Consider the following 20563-nt stretch of genomic DNA (forward strand, 5'->3'; position numbering starts at 1 on the left):
ACAAGCCTACAAGTGACACGGAGCAATTCAAATAAAACAGAGGACCAGAGCCATACACGTATGCACTGTATGTGTGTGTGCGCATCTTCTGCTGATGAAGAGTCCAGTAGCAACAGAAGAGGAAACTTCAGATTCAAGTCCCTTTGACCCATGCCTGGAGGCCATTGTACTCCACTACGGAGACCCAACGGTGCAGGTAGGCATTGCCATCGGTCTGACGAGGCTCGAATGCTGATGACCAGCAAGCATCACTAAAAGACAATGGTGCCTGTGTTGTGGCTTTAAAATGGTTGCTGATGCTTTAAGGAAGACAGACACACCAATATCCGGATTCTGTAACATCGTCATCCAACTACAAGACAAGCAGTAAGGGGCACAGTCGGCACACACAGCGTCGGGCGCTCTTCTCGGTCTCCTGTAGCAAACCAAACGATATACTAATGAGGCTGCATCTCCATTAAACCAAACACTTTTAAAATCCATTTCTGCCAACCAAAAGTGACAACAGAACCTCAAGACACATCACTAACCACAAGACGTGATGTTTCCATGCAGTTTCAGACATAAAACACAAATTCAAAACGTCAGCTTACACAAGAGACGGAGCGTATTGAGAAGCGTCATCCAGCTTTTGCCAGGAGTCTGCTGTATGCAACATGTGCGTCCTATGGGTGTTACATTAATTAAAGGCCCCCTACTACAACAGGCAAACAGGAACTATTTACAAAAGATACACTGATTACATTCACATTAAACAAAATGCACAATATATAAAAAAGAAAAAACATAGTTTTGAGAATGTTCACAAAAATAAAACATAATAAACTAACTCAGCCACACCTGTCCATTTCACAAACCCACCTGCCCACTTTGGGACAGCAGGCAGCCATGATACCACCTGACTAATTCTGAACGATTTATTTCAGGCTCTATAAGATAGATAGACATGAAAGGCACTATATAACTGGTAGATAGTGTGAAAGGTCATAATCAGTACTCATCTCCCAATTAAATGAGTAATAGTTTTGTACGTAATATCAATTTATTTATGCAAGGAAATGTTTGATATCTTTTTACCCATAACTTCCAGTCAAAGCTAACGAACACAAGCTGTGTTGCTTAAGTCCAGTATCTTCACTGATATTTTCAGGGTAGGAATGTTGAAAATGCTGAGTTTTTGTATAAAGCATAAACTACAATTCCACTGTTTTAACCCTTATTCACATGTAATTTTCCAACTAAAATATATCTTTTTATTTATTTGTGTGTTTTTTTTTTGTTGTTTTAGAAATGTGTCTAATTCATCAATGTACATTTTGTCACATTTAGAATTGATGCTTAATGGAGCTGAAGCTTATCGCACTTACAAAGCAGGAACAATACCCGGTGGGGACGCCAGTGGATTCCAATGGAATCTTGGAAAGTGAGAGGATGCCTGAGGAGTGGAGAAGAAGTGGACTGGTGGGCCGATATTATGATTAAAGGGGATGTGCAGGACTGCAGTAACTACAGGGGGATAAAACTGATGAGCCATAGCATGAAGTTATGGGAAAGAGTAGTGGAAGCTCAGTTAAGAAGTGAGATGATGATTAGTGAGCAGCAGGATGGTTTCATGCCAAGAAAGAGCACCACAGATGCGATGTTTGCTCTGAGGATGTTGATGGAGAAGTTTAGAGAAGGTCAGAAGGAGTTGCATTGCGTCTTTGTGGACCTGAGAAAGCAAATGACAGGGTGACTGAGAGGAGCTGTGGTATTGTATGAGGAAGTCGGGAGTGGCAGAGAAGTACGTAAGAGGTGTACAGGATATGTACGAGGGAAGTGTGACTGTGGTGAGGTCTGCGGTAGGAGTGACGGAGGTGGGATTACATCAGGGATCGGCTCTGAGCCCTTTCTTATTTGCAATGGTGATGGACAGGTTGACAGACGAGATTAGACAGGAGTCCCCGTGGACTGTGATGTTTGCTGATGACATTGTGATCTGTAGAGAGAGTAGGGAGACCCTGGAGAGTTGTAGGTTTGCCCTACAGAGGAGAGGAATGAAGGTCAGTATGAACAAGACAGAATACATGTGTGTGATGAGAGGGAGGTCAATGAAATGGTGAGGATGAGGGGAGTAGAGTTGGCGAAGGTGGATGAGTTTAAATACTTGGGATCAACAGTACAGAGTAATGGGGATTGTGAAGAGAGGTGATAAAAAGAGAGAGTGTAGGCAGGGTGGAGTGGGTGGAGAAGAGTGTCAGGAGTGATTTGTGACAGACGGGTATCAGCAAGAGTGAAAGGGAAGGTCTACAGGACGGTAGTGAGACCAGCTATGTTATATGGTTTGGAGATGGTGGCACTGACCAGAAAGCAGGAGACAGAGCTGGAGGTGGCAGAGTTAAAGATGCAAGACTTGCATTGGGTGTGACAAGGATGGACAGGATTAAAAATCAGGACATTAGAGGGTCAGTTTAGGTGGGATGGTTATGAGACAAAGTCAGAGAGGGAGATTGTGTTGGTTTGGACATGTGCAGAGAAGAGGTGCTGGGTATATTGGGAGAAGGATGTTAAGGATAGAGCTGCCAGACAAGAGGAAAAGAGGAAGGCTTAAGAGAAGGTTTATGGATGTGGTGAGAGAGGACATGCAGGTGATGGGGGTGACAGAACAAGATGCAGAGGACAGAAACATATGGAAGAAGATGATCTGCTGTGGCAACCGCAACCCCTAATGGGAGCAGCTGAAAGAAGAAGAAGAACAAGGCTGTCCTGAACCCAGAGCTTGCCATTCACTGATGACCAAAGAATGGAGAAAAATGGAGGAAAGAGAACACACAAATAGATAGGCTGGAATCACCACTGGTGACTATCAAGGAAAACAAACAGCATACTACAATTCATTAAGTGCTCAAAGCATAAGAAAATACTTTCATTAATTTTTAAAATGATTCAATTTCTTCTACACACATTTGTGGATGGTGGAGTGCCATAAAATCAACAAATAAACTTCAAATCAGTTGTATTCCTGCCTGAGGATATCAGCAGCCATAAAGTCCCAATCAAAACATACGTCTAATTTTCAAGGATATTTAAAAGAACCAAACTCACCTCCCGTGGTCGTCTCTGATTCCCTGAACCGCTCTCTGCTCCTGATGAGTAAATCAAAGAATCAGATTTCAAACACCTCACCTCAGCATAAGAGCCTCTGCTCTGCTATACCAGTGGGTAGATTTTCTACAGTAAGTGTAGATGTGCCAGTCTAGGAGTTTCATAAAGCTTCACCCCTCCAAAGTGCTGAAGCTGCTGCATGTTACTTTGATTGGAGAGTTCGTCTTAATGTAGCATATTTTTTTACCAGGATTTTTTTGATGTTTTCTAACCACAGAATTAAGCAATAAAAACTGAGTGTTGTTGAAACTCTGAAGCTGGTGCGGGGCACAGTGCTGCCCAGGCCCTGGAGCAGTGTGAGTGGCAGTAGAAGATGGCAGTATAGTCAGTTAATAAGCAGTGCCATAGCAGCTAGCAGTCCAGAGTAAGTGTGCATCTCCTGTGAGAGTGAGTTATAAACTGTAAAAGCATATATGGATAAAGCAGTACAGAGCGTTCAAACGGAGTGCACGAGTGCTAGCAGGCGAGTGAGGGCATAGCATACATTCATATGGAGAAGGACATTGATTTAAATACACTGTAGGCAGTGGCACTAGGCTTTAAAGAAAAGAAGCGATAGGAAAATGATGGTGACGTGGTGTTAAGAGACATGTGGAGGGTCTACTGATTATTTTGAGAAAGACCAGAAGGTGCTTGACTCCACAAAGTCGTAGTCAGGAATATCAAAATGACAAAACTGGAAGAGGCAACCAAAGGAAGAACGGAGTATCTGAACTGAAATGAAAAACGAGAACGTTGAAAATACACAGGCATGTTTTTATGAAGTAATAATTTCACCTTCCACAATACCCAGCATCTTATTTAATGCCAAGTTCAACATGCGAAAAAAAAGTAAAAAAAGTGCATACAGTAGATTATATTTATAAATAATACGCTACCGTGGCTGTCCGTTTGTCTGTCCAGGATTTTAAATCACCTGTAGCTCGCAAACCGCTTGATCTATTGACCTGAAATTTGGTACACAAATACTACGTGACGTCTACTATCTGCTCTCAGGGTGACGACTGACCTCCACTCTTTTCAGTCAGTCAGTCAGTCAGTCATCGTCCAACCTGCTATATCCTAATATCAAGGGGGTCTGCTGGAGCCAATCCCAGCCAGCACAGGGCGCAAGGCAGGAACAAATTCCGGGCAGGGCGCCAGCCCACCACAGGACACACACACACACACACACACACACTAGGGACAATTTAGGATCGCCAATGGACCTAACCTGCATGTCTTTGGACTGTGAAAGGAAACCGGAGAACCCAGAGGAAACCCATGCAGACATGGGGAGAACATGCAAACTCAACGCAGGGAGGACCCGGGAAGCGATCCCAGGTCTTCTTACTGCGAGGCAGCAGCACTACCACTGCGCAACCGTACTGCCCCTTATTCCTTTTTATTTTATAGTAGAATCAACTCTCGGCAGTGGCCAGCAGAGCAGACATACAGCGCATACGTATGGGCGCCATTGTCATTCCTACCGTCTTCGCCATCACTTCCCCTACCTTTTCCTATCTTAAATCATTCTTGAGGCAAATTGAAGACTTAGGTGCCAGCTTAAGTGAGAAATTAAAGAAAACGTACTAAGTAATTGCAACACAAACACTGACTTAATCAGTTTTAATTTGAAAAGATGCTGACAAAAGAAGAGAAGAAGCGGGCCGCTAGGGTGGAGAAAAGAAGAGCTGCTCAGGAAACAACAAGCATATCAACCTCTGAGCAAACGAATGGTAAACGTACAGAGAAAGAAAGAGTCTGAAAACTAGGAATGCTCAAGTCAAGTGTATTCACTGCACGTTATCGTTACAGCAGTGCGCCGTTACTGGTTCTTTATAAAACACCACCCTGAATTCGAGAATTAGAAAATGATTTAGCATTAGGATGTGGGGTCGGAGTCGGACTAATAAGTACAAACAGTTCTACAAGGAGCACTTGATGGACTGATGGAGTGCGTTTAGAGTTCTTGTAATGAAACTTTCTGAACCACGAGGTCCGTACAGGAAAGGCTCTGAAATGTTTGTCGTATGAGAGCAGTTCAAACAGCAAATGGCTGAGGCAGCGTGTACTTGATACTGTAATGATAATTCTCTTTCCGATCAGCTGCTGTAGATCTGTGATTCCCCACTCTGATACAGTGATATAAATACTCTGAGTGGTGCAGTGAGAGTAATATGGAAAAAGATGACCCGCTGTGGCAACCCCTAATGGAAGCAGCTGAAAGAAGAAGAAGACGAAGGTGCAGTAACAGTAACAACGCTAAAGCAGCTATGGTATTTAGAATAGTTTGACCAATCTGTGGACCATTATATTATTACAGGTTAATTACAATCAGATGCATTAAACTAATAAAAAATTTGTGGCTAATTTCAGTGTATTTATAAAGCCACGTCAGGGATGTGGATCTAAAAAAGAAAGGGAAACCACACTGGAACAGTAGCACTGCGCTGACGCTGGGTGCCGCCAGTCTGCAAAACCGAGCGGAGAACTTGCGTACGCCAGGGTATGAGCTACCGTGGAAATGTGCGTGGCTTTACGCCAAGTTTAGGTTTTATACACCGAGATTTGAACATGGAAACGTTCGTACGTGACATTTATGTGCGTATGCACCGTTTATACATGAGGCCCCAGGACAGGAATCTTTGATCCTGCTAGAAGGTTCAAGTGGATGTCATTTATATCAACTCACTGACCAAATTAGAAGTTCCTCACGCTATTGGATTTTTCTAAAGACTCCAAGATAGAAGTTAGTGTGTCACTCCTGCATGGGCTCAGCCTTGCTCAGACTAGTAAGTTCTAGAAGCTAAAGCACACTAACAATGCTGACGACTGCACTTCATGCAGCCTTGTTTGTCAGTTAGGCCTGCACTCAGTATGGTGTGTTCCCCTCTTTGGACTGGAGAACGTCCCTGTGAAATGGCAGCATCTCCAGGCTCTTACACTGCACTGACATACCAGTGAATGCATTCATTTGGAGACAAACAGCTTCAGCTACAGGAGGAAGACAATAACAATTGAAAAGATGGATGGCTGTGGATTAACTTTGGAGACCTACCTTGACTGCCTTTAGCTCGATTCATTTTTATTTTTATTTCCCAGTACAGTATCTGCAGAAGCAAACACATCCACAAGTTGTTATGTACTGAATAAGCACCATAAAATCCAAACCAAATGACAAGAGGAAGTCAGAGTTACAGTAAAATAAAACCTGAACTTCAAAATAAAAGACCACAGATAATTCCAGTAAAGAAGATTTAAAAATATAATAGGATTGGTTTCATTAGAGGTGGTAGGCCCTGATGTCACAATTTCGTAAAAAAAAACTTTCTTCCTATGTTTAACCATGAAAGCTAAGAACTCCTTTAAATTGTTTAAATCCAGTAAATGGTCATGTCAAACAACTCTACATTTCTGCCTATTGACTACAAACGCAGGCACAAGAAGTTGTCATCTTATGACTTTGGAACTGAAGCCCTCAGGCGAGTTAAATGGACAGCCAGGTAAAATGTATGCAATGGAGTGTCTACAGTTTCAACAACTGATGGATTGAGCGTCACAGACAGACCAGCGGAGAACACCTTGCAAAGTCAGAGCCCCCAAACTTCCTGAATGTTCTCAGAGTACAACTTGGCAGAATATGAAGATGGCAGGAGACGGGATCTCAGCTGTCACCCAAACAGTGAGAAGGGTTAGGAAGCTGGAACAGCCGGAGCCATCACCTGCTAGAACACGATATGATGTGCCCTGGCTTGGGCTCCAAATAATGCGGCATTTACAAACATGTAATGAGCAGTATGATGGAAATGATTTCAACTTAAAGAACAGCAACAGTGATAGACTGGATGTGTGGCCATCATGTGTATTACAGAAGGTCTTCAGACAACTTCAAAGCACAGTCTTGAGATAGCAGGTTTTGATGTTAACTCCATTTAACTGATGCACTTCTCTACGATGGAATTTGCACATTTTTTACATGTGAAATAGCAATTTAGTGTCATTGGAAACAAAAGAGTAGTATTTACATTGTATGTGGATAAAGTGGGTTTAGAAAATTGACACACACATTTATATCAACTCTCTCTATATAAAGATATTAGCTAAAGCTGATTCAAAATGAAGGATAGCCATTTGGAAGTGTTGGGGGCCCACGCCACACCCCCCTGAACCTGGAGGAGGCCATCACAACAAACCCGACATTCCCAGCCAGGTCTTCTCCGTATTTGGAGGCCACACACCTACAAAGCAGAGCAGCCATCTTTTTGAGCCCCCTCAGGTTGGTTTAAAGGCACCGGATATTCGCATCTCAGATATTTCCCCTTATTTTTCATTTACTTGATTACTTTTCCTGTTTCCATCATGTCTTTTGGGCTCACTGGTCTCTCATTTAAAGGACTACTGATTATCCACACAATGCTGACCCTTAATAACAGGAGAAAGTGAAATAGGAGCAGATAAAGAGAAGGGAGCGAGAGAAACAGCGAAAAGGAAGGCCAAGAAAACAGCGACAAGAGCAGAGAGAAAATGGAGAGACAGAGACAAGCAAATGAAGGTGGGCCCTGCACTTGTGTGACACACACACACACACACACACACTGTCATGTCAGTCCAGAAGCACAGTCTGTGATGTGACGCAGGCAGACAAACTCCTAAGGATTAGCAAATCATGAGAAACACCAACTTACCTTTTAAAAACTCTGAGGTTCAGCAGACTGAAAACTGGAGCTTCACTACCTGAACCAGGAAAGAGAAGAATTGCGACTGTCAAAAAGACGAAACTTTGTAAGATCAGCTTCATTCACTCTCTATCAGAACAGTGCCATTCAAATGTCATCTCACTAAAGATCATGCACACAACATAGTGTCAAGTGCCACCCCCTCCATACCCAGCATACCCACTGGCACATGTTGTTGGCCCACTGGGTTCAGTGGTGCTGGACACTTACAGTTGATTTCCTGGCCTTCACAACGGCGAGTCTTCAGTTCCTCTCAGGTGGCTGGGCTGAGCAGTCAGACTTGAAGAGTTCAGCTGGTGAGCACAAGCAGAATGAGCAGATCAGAAAGTGCTCAGTGCCTTTAAAGACTTTAGTCATGGTGTGCCTTGAGGTCCTGAACGTTCTGCATCTCTGCCACTTTTTGTCCAAGCACAAATGTTACAAGAGTCGCACTGTTTGGAGGCTTTCATCCTTCACAGGGGCTGCTGTCGGCTTGTCAGACGTCCTTCACTTTTTGGTGCGGGCCGTGTGGTGGGCTGCTGTTCAGCCAGAGCTTCCTCATCCTAATTTGTGTCAAGTGAGTTGGAGACACAGGGGAGTCAACTAAAACAGGGGCGACGAGTTTCACTTGATTAGGGTGCATTGTGATCAACAGGGCAAAGTCTCCAAAGGATGAACTGGGGTGAGCTTTTAAAGTCTACAAAGAGTGAAAGAGCAAAGAGTGTGAAGAAGTGAGAAAAGTCCCACATACTCAGCAGCACATGTGAAGAAGAGGTGTGTTATTGAGCAGTCCACACAGGTTCAGACGGGCAGTTTGAAATTCACTAATATGCTGGAATTTTATGAGGAAGACACCAAAGTAGACGATCAGAGAGGGTTGTAGTGAAGAATTATGTTGGTTCGGGTTTAAATTACAACCACTGCACACATCTGGTCAGGGATGGAGGAAGATGTCCAAATTCTATTTATTAATTTCTTCCAAACTTATACAAATTTGAAGATATGGTCTAAATAAAATAATAAACATAAATTAGCTACCCCTCCTTTAACCGTCACCTTATCGTGGTGGAGGGGTTTGCGTGTCCCAATGATCCTAGGAGCTCTGTTGTCCGGGGCTTTATGCCCCTGGTAGGGCCACCCAAGGCAAACTGGTCCTAGGTGAGGGATGAGACAAAGAGCGGTTAAACAAACCTCCTATGAAGAAAAACCATTTTGGACGGCGTTTTCCCTTGCCCGGACGCGGGTCACCGGGGCCCCACTCTGGAGCCAGGCCTGGAGGTGGGGCTCGATGGCGAGTGCCTGGTGGCCGGGCCTGCACCCATGGGGCTCGGCCGGGCACAGCCCGAAGAGGCAACGTGGGTCCCCCTTCCCATGGGCTCACCACCTATGGGAGGGGCCAAGGAGGTCGGGTGCAGTGTGAGTTGGGTGGTGGCCGAAGGCGGGGACCTTGGCGGTCCGATCCTCGGCTACAGAAACTGGCTCTTGGGATGTGGAATGTCACCTCTCTGAAGGGGAAGGAGCCTGAGCTAGTGCGCGAAGTTGAGAGGTTCCGGCTAGATATAGTCGGACTCACCTCGACGCACAGCTTGGACTCTGGAACCAATCTCCTTGAGAGGGGCTGGACTCTCTACCACTCTGGAGTTGCCCCCGGTGAGAGGCGCCGAGCAGGTGTGGGTATACTTATTGCCCCCCAACTTGGAGCCTGTACATTGGGGTTTACCCCGGTGGACGAGAGGGTAGCCTCCCTTCGCCTTCGGGTGGGGGGACGGGTCCTAACTGTTGTTTGTGCGTATGCACCGAACAGCAGTTTGGAGTACCCACCCTTTTTGGAGTCCCTGGAGGGGGTGCTAGAGGGCATACCTTCTGGGGACTCCCTCGTTCTGCTGGGAGACTTCAATGCTCACGTGGGCAATGACAGTGAGACCTGGAAGGGCGTGATTGGGAGGAATGGCCCCCCCGATCTAAACCCGAGCGGTGTTTTGTTACTGGACTTCTGTGCTCGTCACGGATTGTCCATAACGAACACCATGTTCAAGCATAGGGGTGTTCATATGTGCACTTGGCACCAGGACACCCTAGGCCTCAGTTCGATGATCGACTTTGTGGTCGTGTCGTCGGACTTGCGGCCACATGTCTTGGACACTCGGGTGAAGAGAGGGGCGGAGCTGTCAACTGATCACCACCTGGTGGTGAGTTGGCTTCGATGGTGGGGGAGGATGCCGGTCAGGCGTGGTAGGCCCAAACGTGTTGTGAGGGTCTGCTGGGAACGTCTGGCAGAGCCCCCTGTCAGAAGTAGCTTCAACTCCCACCTCCGGCAGAACTTCGACCACATCCCGAGGGAGGTGGGGGACATTGAGTCTGAATGGGCCATGTTCCGTGCCTCTATTGTTGAGGCAGCTGACCGGAGCTGTGGCCGTAAGGTGGTCGGTGCCTGTCGTGGCGGCAATCCCCGAACCCGCTGGTGGACACCGGCGGTGAAGGATGCCATCAAGCTGAAGAAGGAGTCCTACAGGACCCTTTTGTCCTGTGGGACCCAGGAGGCAGCTGATAGGTACCGGCAGGCCAAGCGGAATGCAGCTTTGGTGGTTGCTGAGGCAAAAACTCGGGCGTGGGAGGAGTTTGGGGAGGCCATGGAGAATGACTTTCGGACGGCTTCGAGGAGATTCTGGTCCACCATCTGGCGTCTCAGGAAGGGGAAGCAGTGCAGTGTCAACACTGTATATGGTGGGGATGGTGCGCTGCTGACCTCGACTCGGGACGTTGTGGGTCGGTGGGGGGAATACTTCGAAGACCTCCTCAATCCCATTAACATGCCTTCCAATGAGGAAGCAGAGCCTGGGGACTCAGAGGTGGGCTCCTCCATCTCTGGGACTGAGGTCACCGAGGTGGTCAAAAAACTCCTTGGTGGCAGGGCCCCGGGGGTGGATGAGATACGCCCGGAGTTCCTCAAGGCTCTGGATGTTGTAGGACTGTCTTGGCTGACACGCCTCTGCAACATCGCATGGACATCAGGGACAGTGCCTCTGGATTGGCAGACCGGCGTGGTGGTCCCCCTCTTTAAGAAGGGGGATCGGAGGGTGTGTTCCAACTACAGAGGGATCACACTCCTCGGCCTCCCTGGAAAAGTCTATTCAGGGGTCCTGGAGAGGAGGGTCCGTCGGATAGTCGAGCCTCGGATTCAGGAGGAACAGTGTGGTTTTCGTCCTGGTCGCGGAACCCTTAGCAGGGTCCTGGAGGGTGCATGGGAGTTTCCCCAACCAGTCTACATGTGTTTTGTGGACTTAGAAAAGGCATTCGACCGTGTCCCTCGGGGAATCCTGTGGGGGGTACTCCGAGAGTATGGGGTACCGGCCCCCCTGATAAGGGCTGTTCAGTCCCTGTACGATCAGTGCCAGAGCTTGGTCCGCATTGCCGGCAGTAAGTCGAACCCGTTTCCAGTGAGAGTTGGACTCCGCCAGGGCTGCCCTTTGTCACCGATTCTGTTCATAACTTTTATGGACAGAATTTCTAGGCGCAGCCAGGGTGTTGAGGGGGTCCGGTTTGGTGGGCTCAGGATTGGGTCACTGCTTTTTGCAGATGATGTTGTCCTGTTTGCTTCATCAGGCCGTGATCTTCAGCTCTCTCTGGATCGGTTCGCAGCCGAGTGTGAAGCGGCTGGGATGAGAATCAGCACCTCCAAATCCGAGACCATGGTCCTCAACCGGAAAAGGGTGGAGTGCCCTCTCAGGGTTGGTAGCGAGATCCTGCCCCAAGTGGAGGAGTTCAAGTATCTCGGGGTCTTGTTCACGAGTTAGGGAAGAATGGAGCGTGAGATCGACAGGCGGATCGGTGCGGCATCCGCAGTAATGCGGGCGTTGCATCGGTCTGTCGTGGTGAAAAAGGAGCTGAGCCGCAAGGCGAAGCTCTCAATTTACCAGTCGATCTATGTTCCTACCCTCACCTATGGTCATGAGCTATGGGTAGTGACCGAAAGAACGAGATCGCGAATACAAGCGGCTGAAATGAGTTTCCTCCGCAGGGTGTCTGGGCTTTCCCTTAAAGATAGGGTGAGAAGCTCAGTCATCCGGGAGGGGCTCAGAGTAGAGCCGCTGCTCCTCCGCATCGAGAGGAGTCAGATGAGGTGGCTCGGGCATCTGATCAGGATGCCTCCTGGACGCCTCCCTGGTGAGGTGTTCCAGGCACGTCCAACCGGGAGGAGGCCCCGGGGAAGACCCAGGACACGCTGGAGGGACTATGTCTCTCGACTGGCCTGGGAACGCCTTGGGATTCTCCCGGAAGAGCTAGAAGAAGTGGCCGGGGAGAGGGAAGTCTGGGCATCTCTGCTCAAGCTGCTGCCCCCGCGACCCGACCTCGGATAAGCGGGAGACAATGGATGGATGGATGGATGGATGGATAAATTAGCTATGCCAGTTTCTTTCTCTTCAGTTTGTTAATGTTAACATTAGTCATTAACAGATACTTTATTTATGCAGTAGATGGCGTACTACACTCAAGATAATATCAATATCGGAAATTACTAGAACGTTAAACCATAAAGCATTTACTCAAATTAAATAAGTAATTATTATTAACATATATACATATTATACATGAGGAAACAATAATGATGTAATTCTATAACAACATGTGTGAAACTCCAAATAGCGTCTGTTCATCTATACTTTAGCTTCCTCAAATGTCTATATTTTAGAAACTATACTAAATATATATCCAAATTACAAATTTAAACACAAACAGTATACTTTAAGGACAAACAATTAAATTCCACTTACTTTATAAATAATTACACAAACTTTCACATATAACAAATGAAGCTCCTACTCTACTGCTCAGACGCCACCAAAGTAATCTATAAGGCTCAAAGTGAAGCCCTGTGATTGGCCAAGTTCCAACTCAGTACAGGCCAATCACAATACCTAATAAATCAAGGTGGAAGATGTGGACGATCACTTAGACAAGACAGCAGGTGTGGTCATATAGCAGCTTTATTTTCACATCGTCACAGTGAGCAGGTTTCAGAAAAGCAGGCAATCAATATTACATGACAGCGTCAGGGCTCTTATGAACCCTGTTTATTGGGTGGGGCAAGTTTTTATACCCCTAGAATGCGTGATTTAATATCATTGTGAGATGCAACAGCTGACAAATTTATTTTACAAAATCCTTGAGTTTCTAAAACACCCCTGTGCGAACTGATGTTCTTGGCTCCTGTGTTATAGCATTGAAATGTAAGCTAGGGGAAAACGTGATAAGGCTGACTCATGTGTGGAATGCTTTAACCTTGAGTCATTTAGAAAAATATTTTTTTCTGTTTGCTCAGCAAAGCATGTTTTTAAAGCTTACTTCTGCTTAACTCCTTAGACAAGGATTAGTACAAGGGAACGAAGAGAACATTCATCTTCCACAAAGACAACTAATTGAAGGGATACAACACATAAATAATATGTTGCCTTTTCAACAGCCGCCCCCAAATTTGTTATTCAAATTTGTTACATAGGAAAAGGCGATAGTGAAACACCGTCCATCCATTTACTAATCACTCCTTTGGAATGGCTGGAAGTTGAATAAGACGAGTGACTGGTCTGATATATGATTTATCATTCACATGCACTTCGGCAGTCCTGACTGTCCCATCAGTTCCTGGTATTATACGGACCACTTTGCCAACAGGCCAAAAGGCCCTGGGAAATTGTTTATCCCAAATCATAACAAGCGATTCCAACGGTAAATTCTCCCCTTTACTTTGCCATTTCTCTTGTGATTGTAAGCTGGCCAAGTCATTTTTAATGAAGTAAGTCCAAGACTGATCCTCAAGGATTTAGCTGTGCCTCCATCGCTTACGAGTTAAAAGTTCAGACTCTGGGTAAACAACCTGAGGTAGTGCTGAGTCCGGCCGCCCCATTAGGAGATAACGTCATCCGGTCCTGAGAACCCTTCCAGCGCAGCGATGAAAATGGCAGACTGTATACATCGAGATCCCACCTTGATAATTGTCTTGCCATTAAGCTTCCTTCATCTGTAATGCCGCGTAAATCGTCATTAATGAAAGCTAAGTTATTTTCTCTTTTGTGATTTCATACCGCCGTATCACTATGGGAGGGATATCGCCTTTAATTATTATATCTATATAGTTTCAGGTTACTTAAGACACCACAATTGCAAAAGAACTTATTCCAACTAGAAAGCTAGCGACCTCTAGAGGAAATAGTCACAAACTTTACTGCCTGTTGCAGGTGACTCTCTCTACTGCTGTACAAGATATCTCTACAGTAAAGGTAAACTAGTATATACTGTACAGATTAGTACTACTCCTACTGTCAAACTACCATTCACTATAAACACCCACACCATTCCATAGTAGTGGTAAACTCCTACCAGCCACGGGCACGTTCTCAACTCCTTAAAGAAGTAATGTTCCCTTACCTCATGTTGCTGTTGATGGTCTTCTATAGTCTGCATATCCACATTTAGCCCCTCTTGGTTGCTCCCTATATGATGCATTTCTGAGCTCAAAACATCAAGCACTTCTTCTAATTGGGCCTCAATTGGTTTCAGGTCTGTCAACAAAAGTAACTGCAGACATTCCTGCATCTATCAGCTGTATAATAATACAAAAATGATGCTAGCAGCTGTATAATGCAAGTACATGGTTGTGGATAGATAGATAGATAGATAGATAGATAGATAGATAGATAGATAGATAGATATTAGTGACACACTATGGTCTATACACACACACCAGAATGACTAAAGAATACTAAAAAGAAAACGTCTGACTTGGCAGTCCCAGTCCCAGTGAGGCGTTATAAAGGCGCATTGCCGTTGGTATGAAGAAGCCTGCGACACCCCGTCTAGTGGGAAAGATGGCACCAGACTACACACTGGGCGTCTTGTATTTCGGGACCGATCAGGATCAGAAACAAGAGGTGTCAGACAGGGAGGCACCGACACAGAAAGATGACATCGCAAAAACAAAAGTGGGTTTTCATTTAGAGGGGCACGGAAAACAGCATCAGGTGGGCTTTATTACACAGTCCTCACCGCCACTGACACACAAAACACAAAGAAGCAAAGTCCCAAAAATAGTGAAACTGTGCAATATTTACAGTGAGTATTGCAAGTCCCCAAATGAAAAAATACCAAAATCAAAAAATACACTGTATATCTGGGGTGGGCACTTAATTTTCCCAAGGGGCCAGATGGGAAACTGGGACTATTTTGAAGGGCCAGACTAGTAGGCTGAACTCAATTCTGCTTGACATTAATTTTCTCTCATTGTAAAAGGCAATAAATTGTATGCTTTTGATTCACTGCAACTAGTAGGAGTAGATGTTACGACGAGATTATGAAAATGGGGAGCAGGCATAGTAAAAACACCAACAACATTACACCACCATTCACAAAACAAGTTTGAACTAAATACCAAACTGCATTGTTTCAGCAGTGAATCAAAAGCATACAATTTATGCACTTCAACTGCATCGGAGTTGTTTCATTTCAAATTCATTGTGGTAATGTACAGAACCAAAATGAAAAAAAAGTTGTCTCTGTCCAAATATTTATGGACCTAACTCTATCTACAGTGGTGTGAAAAACTATTTGCCCCCTTCCTGATTTCTTATTCTTTTGCATGTTTGTCACACAAAATGTTTCTGATCATCAAACACATTTAACCATTAGTCAAATATAACACAAGTAAACACAAAATGCAGTTTGTAAATGGTGGTTTTTATTATTTAGGGAGAAAAAAAAATCCAAACCTACATGGCCCTGTGTGAAAAAGTAATTGCCCCCTGAACCTAATAACTGGTTGGGCCACCCTTAGCAGCGATAACTGCAATCAAGCGTTTGTGAAAACTTGCAATGAGTCTTTTACAGCGCTCTGGAGGAATTTTGGCCCACTCATCTTTGCAAAATTGTTGTAATTCAGCTTTATTTGAGGGTTTCTAGCATGAACTGCCTTTTTAAGGTCATGCCATAGCATCTCAATTGGATTCAGGTCAGGACTTTGACTAGGCCACTCCAAAGTCTTCATTTTGTTTTTCTTCAGCCATTCAGAGGTGGATTTGCTGGTGTGTTTTGGGTCATTGTCCTGTTGCAGCACCCAAGATCGCTTCAGCTTGAGTTGACGAACAGATGGCCGGACATTCTCCTTCAGGATTTTTTGGTAGACAGTAGAATTCATGGTTCCATCTATCACAGCAAGCCTTCCAGGTCCTGAAGCAGCAAAACAACCCCAGACCATCACACTACCACCACCATATTTTACTGTTGGTATGATGTTCTTTTTCTGAAATGCTGTGTTCCTTTTACGCCAGATGTAACGGGACATTTGCCTTCCAAAAAGTTCAACTTTTGACTCATCAGTCCACAAGGTATTTTCCCAAAAGTCTTGGCAATCATTGAGATGTTTCTTAGCAAAATTGAGACGAGCCCTAATGTTCTTTTTGCTTAACAGTGGTTTGTGTCTTGGAAATCTGCCATGCAGGCCGTTTTTGCCCAGTCTCTTTCTTATGGTGGAGTCGTGAACACTGACCTTAATTGAGGCAAGTGAGGCCTGCAGTTCTTTAGACGTTGTCCTGGGGTCTTTTGTGACCTCTCGGATGAGTCGTCTCTGCGCTCTTGGGGTAATTTTGGTCGGCCGACCACTCCTGGGAAGGTTCACCACTGTTCCATGTTTTTGCCATTTGTGGATAATGGCTCTCACTGTGGTTCGCTGGAGTCCCAAAGCTTTAGAAATGGCTTTATAACCTTTACCAGACTGATAGATCTCAATTACTTCTGTTCTCATTTGTTCCTGAATTTCTTTGGATCGTGGCATGATGTCTAGCTTTTGAGGTGCTTTTGGTCTACTTCTCTGTGTCAGGCAGCTCCTATTTAAGTGATTTCTTGATTGAAACAGGTGTGGCAGTAATCAGGCCTGGGGGTGGCTACGGAAATTGAACTCAGGTGTGATACACCACAGTTAGGTTATTTTTTAACAAGGGGGCAATTACTTTTTCACACAGGGCCATGTAGGTTTGGATTTTTTTTCTCCCTAAATAATAAACACCATCATTTAAAAAGTGCATTTTGTGTTTACTTGTGTTATATTTGACTAATGGTTAAATGTGTTTGATGATCAGAAACATTTTGTGTGACAAACATGCAAAAGAATAAGAAATCAGGAAGGGGGCAAATAGTTTTTCACACCACTGTATCTATCATACACTTGCCGGCACCTTTATTAGGTACACCTTGCTAGTACCCCATTGGACCCCCTTTTGCATTCAGAACTGCCGTAATTCTTGGTGGCATAGATTCAACAAGGTGCTGGAAATGTTCCTCAGGGATTGTGGTCCACTGTGGCATGATAGGATCACACATTTGCTGCAGATTTGTCGGCTGCACAACCATGATGCGAACTTCCTGCTCCACCACATCCCTAAGGTGCTCTATTGGAATGAAATCATTTAAGTACAGTAAACTCCTTGACATGTTCAACAAACCAGTCTGAGATGATTGAGCTTTGTGACATGGCGCGTTGTACTACTGGGAGCAGCTATCAAAAGATGGCAGTCATAAAGGGATGGACGTGGTCAGCAAAAAAATTCAGGTAGGCTGTGGCATTTAAATGACGCTCAGTTGGTACTAAAGGGCCCAAAGTGTGCCAAGAAAATATCCCCCACACCATTACACCACCTCCAGAAACAGTCTGAACTAAGGCAGGATGGACAACATGCTTTCATGTTGTTGATGCCAAATTCTGACCCTACCATCAGATTGTCGCAGTAGAAATCGAGACTCATCAGAGCAAGCAACGTTTATGATGGGCACTATCTCCCCCTGGCTTTTACTTGGCTGTCCCACTGGGTTGCAACGGATGTCTGGAAATTGGTATTTGTAGGCTCAGCCATGTTGGGTTCTGGAGATGCCACCAGGGGGAGTTGCAGAGCCATACTTTGTCAGGCTTCTGCCACACCTGGGAGTACTTCTGGATTCTGCTAACGAGCCCCCTAGAGTGCTTCTGGGTGCAGCGTAAAAGGAGCCAGAGTTGGGAGGAAGGAGGACAAAGCTTGTGGAGAGGTGAAGAGAGGCAAAGACAAGAACATTGCTGTCTGCTTATTCTACTTTGAGGACTATGTGATTTATTGGTGCATTGTACCATGCTGAGCAAGTGGGGAACAAAAGGAAAAGCGTTTCCCATGGAAAAATAAACGTCTGTGTTACAGAGACTTGCGTGTGTTGCGTCGGGTGTTTAGGGAGCTGTGCACACCCTGGCCCTTACATCAGCCCCTGTGCTAATAACTCTTACAGACGCTTCAGACACAGGTCTCAGTGTGGTGCTGAGCTAAAGCGTCAATGGTGCTGAACACCCCATCGTGTTCCTGAGCTGGGAAGTACTGCATCATGAGACCAGGTATGTAGCAGTGGAAAGAGAAGCCTTGGCGACAAAGTGGGCTATTAAACAACTGAGGTAATACCTCCTGGGACGTGAGTTCATTCTAATGACGGATGGTGCACCCCACCAGTGGAGGGCCCTTCATAAGGAGTCGAATCCACAAGTCACCAGGTGGTTCTGGGACCTTCAGGCTTTTTAGTTATCCATCGTAAAGGTTCTCTCCATTCCAATGCGATGCTCTCTCTTGTATTTACAACCTCATGGTTCAGGCCGCCCGATCTGGTGGGTCTTGTCTTGAACATAGGGGACAGCTTAAGGGCTCTGCTGATTATAATTACCTGCCACACCAGGGGTTGGCGCTGTGGTTTAACATCACCTGTTCACTTCCTCCCCATGCAGACTGGTTGATTGACAGCTGTAACATCTCTGACGTCACTTCTGGTGCCCGTCCACCTGGATCCTACCAGAAGGACGTACTGTATGTGGTTCGGCAATTTTGAAGTTAGTTTACTGTGGAACTCCTGAATGAAATGATAGTCTCTGCAATTATTGCTTGTTTTTCTGCTTTTCAATGATACAAGGTCAATGGGTGGTTCTCCAAGTCATTGTCATGGTCTGCCTAATCTCTTATAATTTCTATCTATCTGTTATGAAGTGCCTTTCACACTATCTACCAGTTATATAGATTGATAGACGGATATGAACGACACTATCTCTTCATCTACTGATCTTTTAGTGCCTGAAATAACTCCTTTAAAATCAGTCGAGTGGTATCATGGCTGTCTGTTGTCCTAAAGTGGACAGGTGGGTTTGGGAAATGGACTGGCATCATTCTCTTTTAGTGATGCTTTGTCTCTGGATGATCATCAGTGTTAGAGCCTCGTCAGACCGATGACAGCGACTGCCTACGTGTGGTAATGTACCTCACTGGCATTCCCAGCAATCCTCTTTAATAAAATCCCTGTGTGCGTCCAGGTGTCCGTGTGTGGGTGTCTTCTGGTGAAGTGCGCATGCGCGGGGCACGGTGCGATGCGCGATATTACTGTCAGAGAAAGTTAGCGCCGTTTTACAGAAATACAAACCAGTATTAAAGCGAGAGGAAATTAAAGGTACACAATACAGTGACGCATATTACAGCCACATACAAGCCAGTATTACTGTCAGAGGAGATTAAAGGCATATTACCGACACGCACGCCTGTATTACCGCCAGAGAAAATTAAAGGTATATTACAGACGTACAAGCCAGCGGACGTACAAGACGGTATCCTTCAATAAGGGCGCGCACAAAAAGGTGAGCATCAAAAGGGCGACCTCAATTGGGCGTAGCGAAAAAAGGCGCGCGTAAATAAAGATCTGCACCTTTGTTGCTCTTCACATATTCCACAGCCATTTGAACTAAATTATCTACGAACGCCTTTATTCGCCACGCTCAATTGAGGTCGCCCTTTTGAAGCTCGCCTTTTTGTGTGTGCCCTTATTGAATAGAGCCGTACAAGACAGTATTACTGTCACAGAAAATTAAAGACACACAATACACGGCGGCAGCCCACAAAGAACGGTCAACTCAGCAAGTAAACATCAACAAAAGAAAGGCTGAAAGAAAGAAAAATACGACCAACAAACAGAATGAGGTCAAAATCCCTTGCCATTTAATACAGACTGTTCCTACTAATGTTTATGCACTACTGTTCTAGCGCCCGTTATTGTCATGCGCGGGGCATGGTGCGATGCTTCAAAGGCCGCCTGACGCGTCACACAAGACAGAGAGAGAGGGACCTATAAAATATCGCGCGGCTGATCCAATTGGATTTCGGTAAATGAGGTAAGACCTAAAACAAAACGCACGAAAAATCCAATCAGGTACGGAGACGCGGAGACCAGCTTCCCCAAAGAGGTGGGATTAGTGTTTGTTGTTGTGCAAGTGTTCACTCTGAGGATGTCAGATTTGCGATTAACAAACTTGGCCCGGTAAAGTGTAAAGTGTCAGTCGTTGGAGGGGTTTTCCTAAATATATGAATTTCCATGATATTACAATATGATGACTTTTAAAAGTTGATTTATTTTCACTCACATAAAATCCGTTGCTGGGTAGACGACACATATATAATAATCAGCTGTAAGACAGCACAGATTAAAATACTTGCTGGGGAACTGCACAATACTTGCTGGAGAGACATTACTGCGAGAGAAAATTAAAGGACACAATACAGTGACGTATATTACAGCCACATACAAGCCAGGATTACTGTAACAGAAAATACACGGTCCCTTGCCATTTAATATAGACTGTTCCTACTAATCTAACATCCGGCGCCGCCGAGAGTGGCAGCCTTTTCAGC

At 45.2% G+C, this 20563-nt stretch overlaps 1 protein-coding gene across 1 annotated transcript in view; it reads right to left on the minus strand.

Moving 5' to 3' along the window:
• LOC114664072 (G2/M phase-specific E3 ubiquitin-protein ligase-like) overlaps positions 1-20563 on the minus strand; it is a 266316-nt gene that overhangs the window by 85765 nt on the left and 159988 nt on the right. The gene's annotated exons all lie outside the window — the stretch shown is intronic.

This window comes from Erpetoichthys calabaricus, chromosome 13 (genome assembly GCF_900747795.2).
Source record: "Erpetoichthys calabaricus chromosome 13, fErpCal1.3, whole genome shotgun sequence".
Lineage (NCBI taxonomy): Eukaryota > Metazoa > Chordata > Cladistia > Polypteriformes > Polypteridae > Erpetoichthys > Erpetoichthys calabaricus.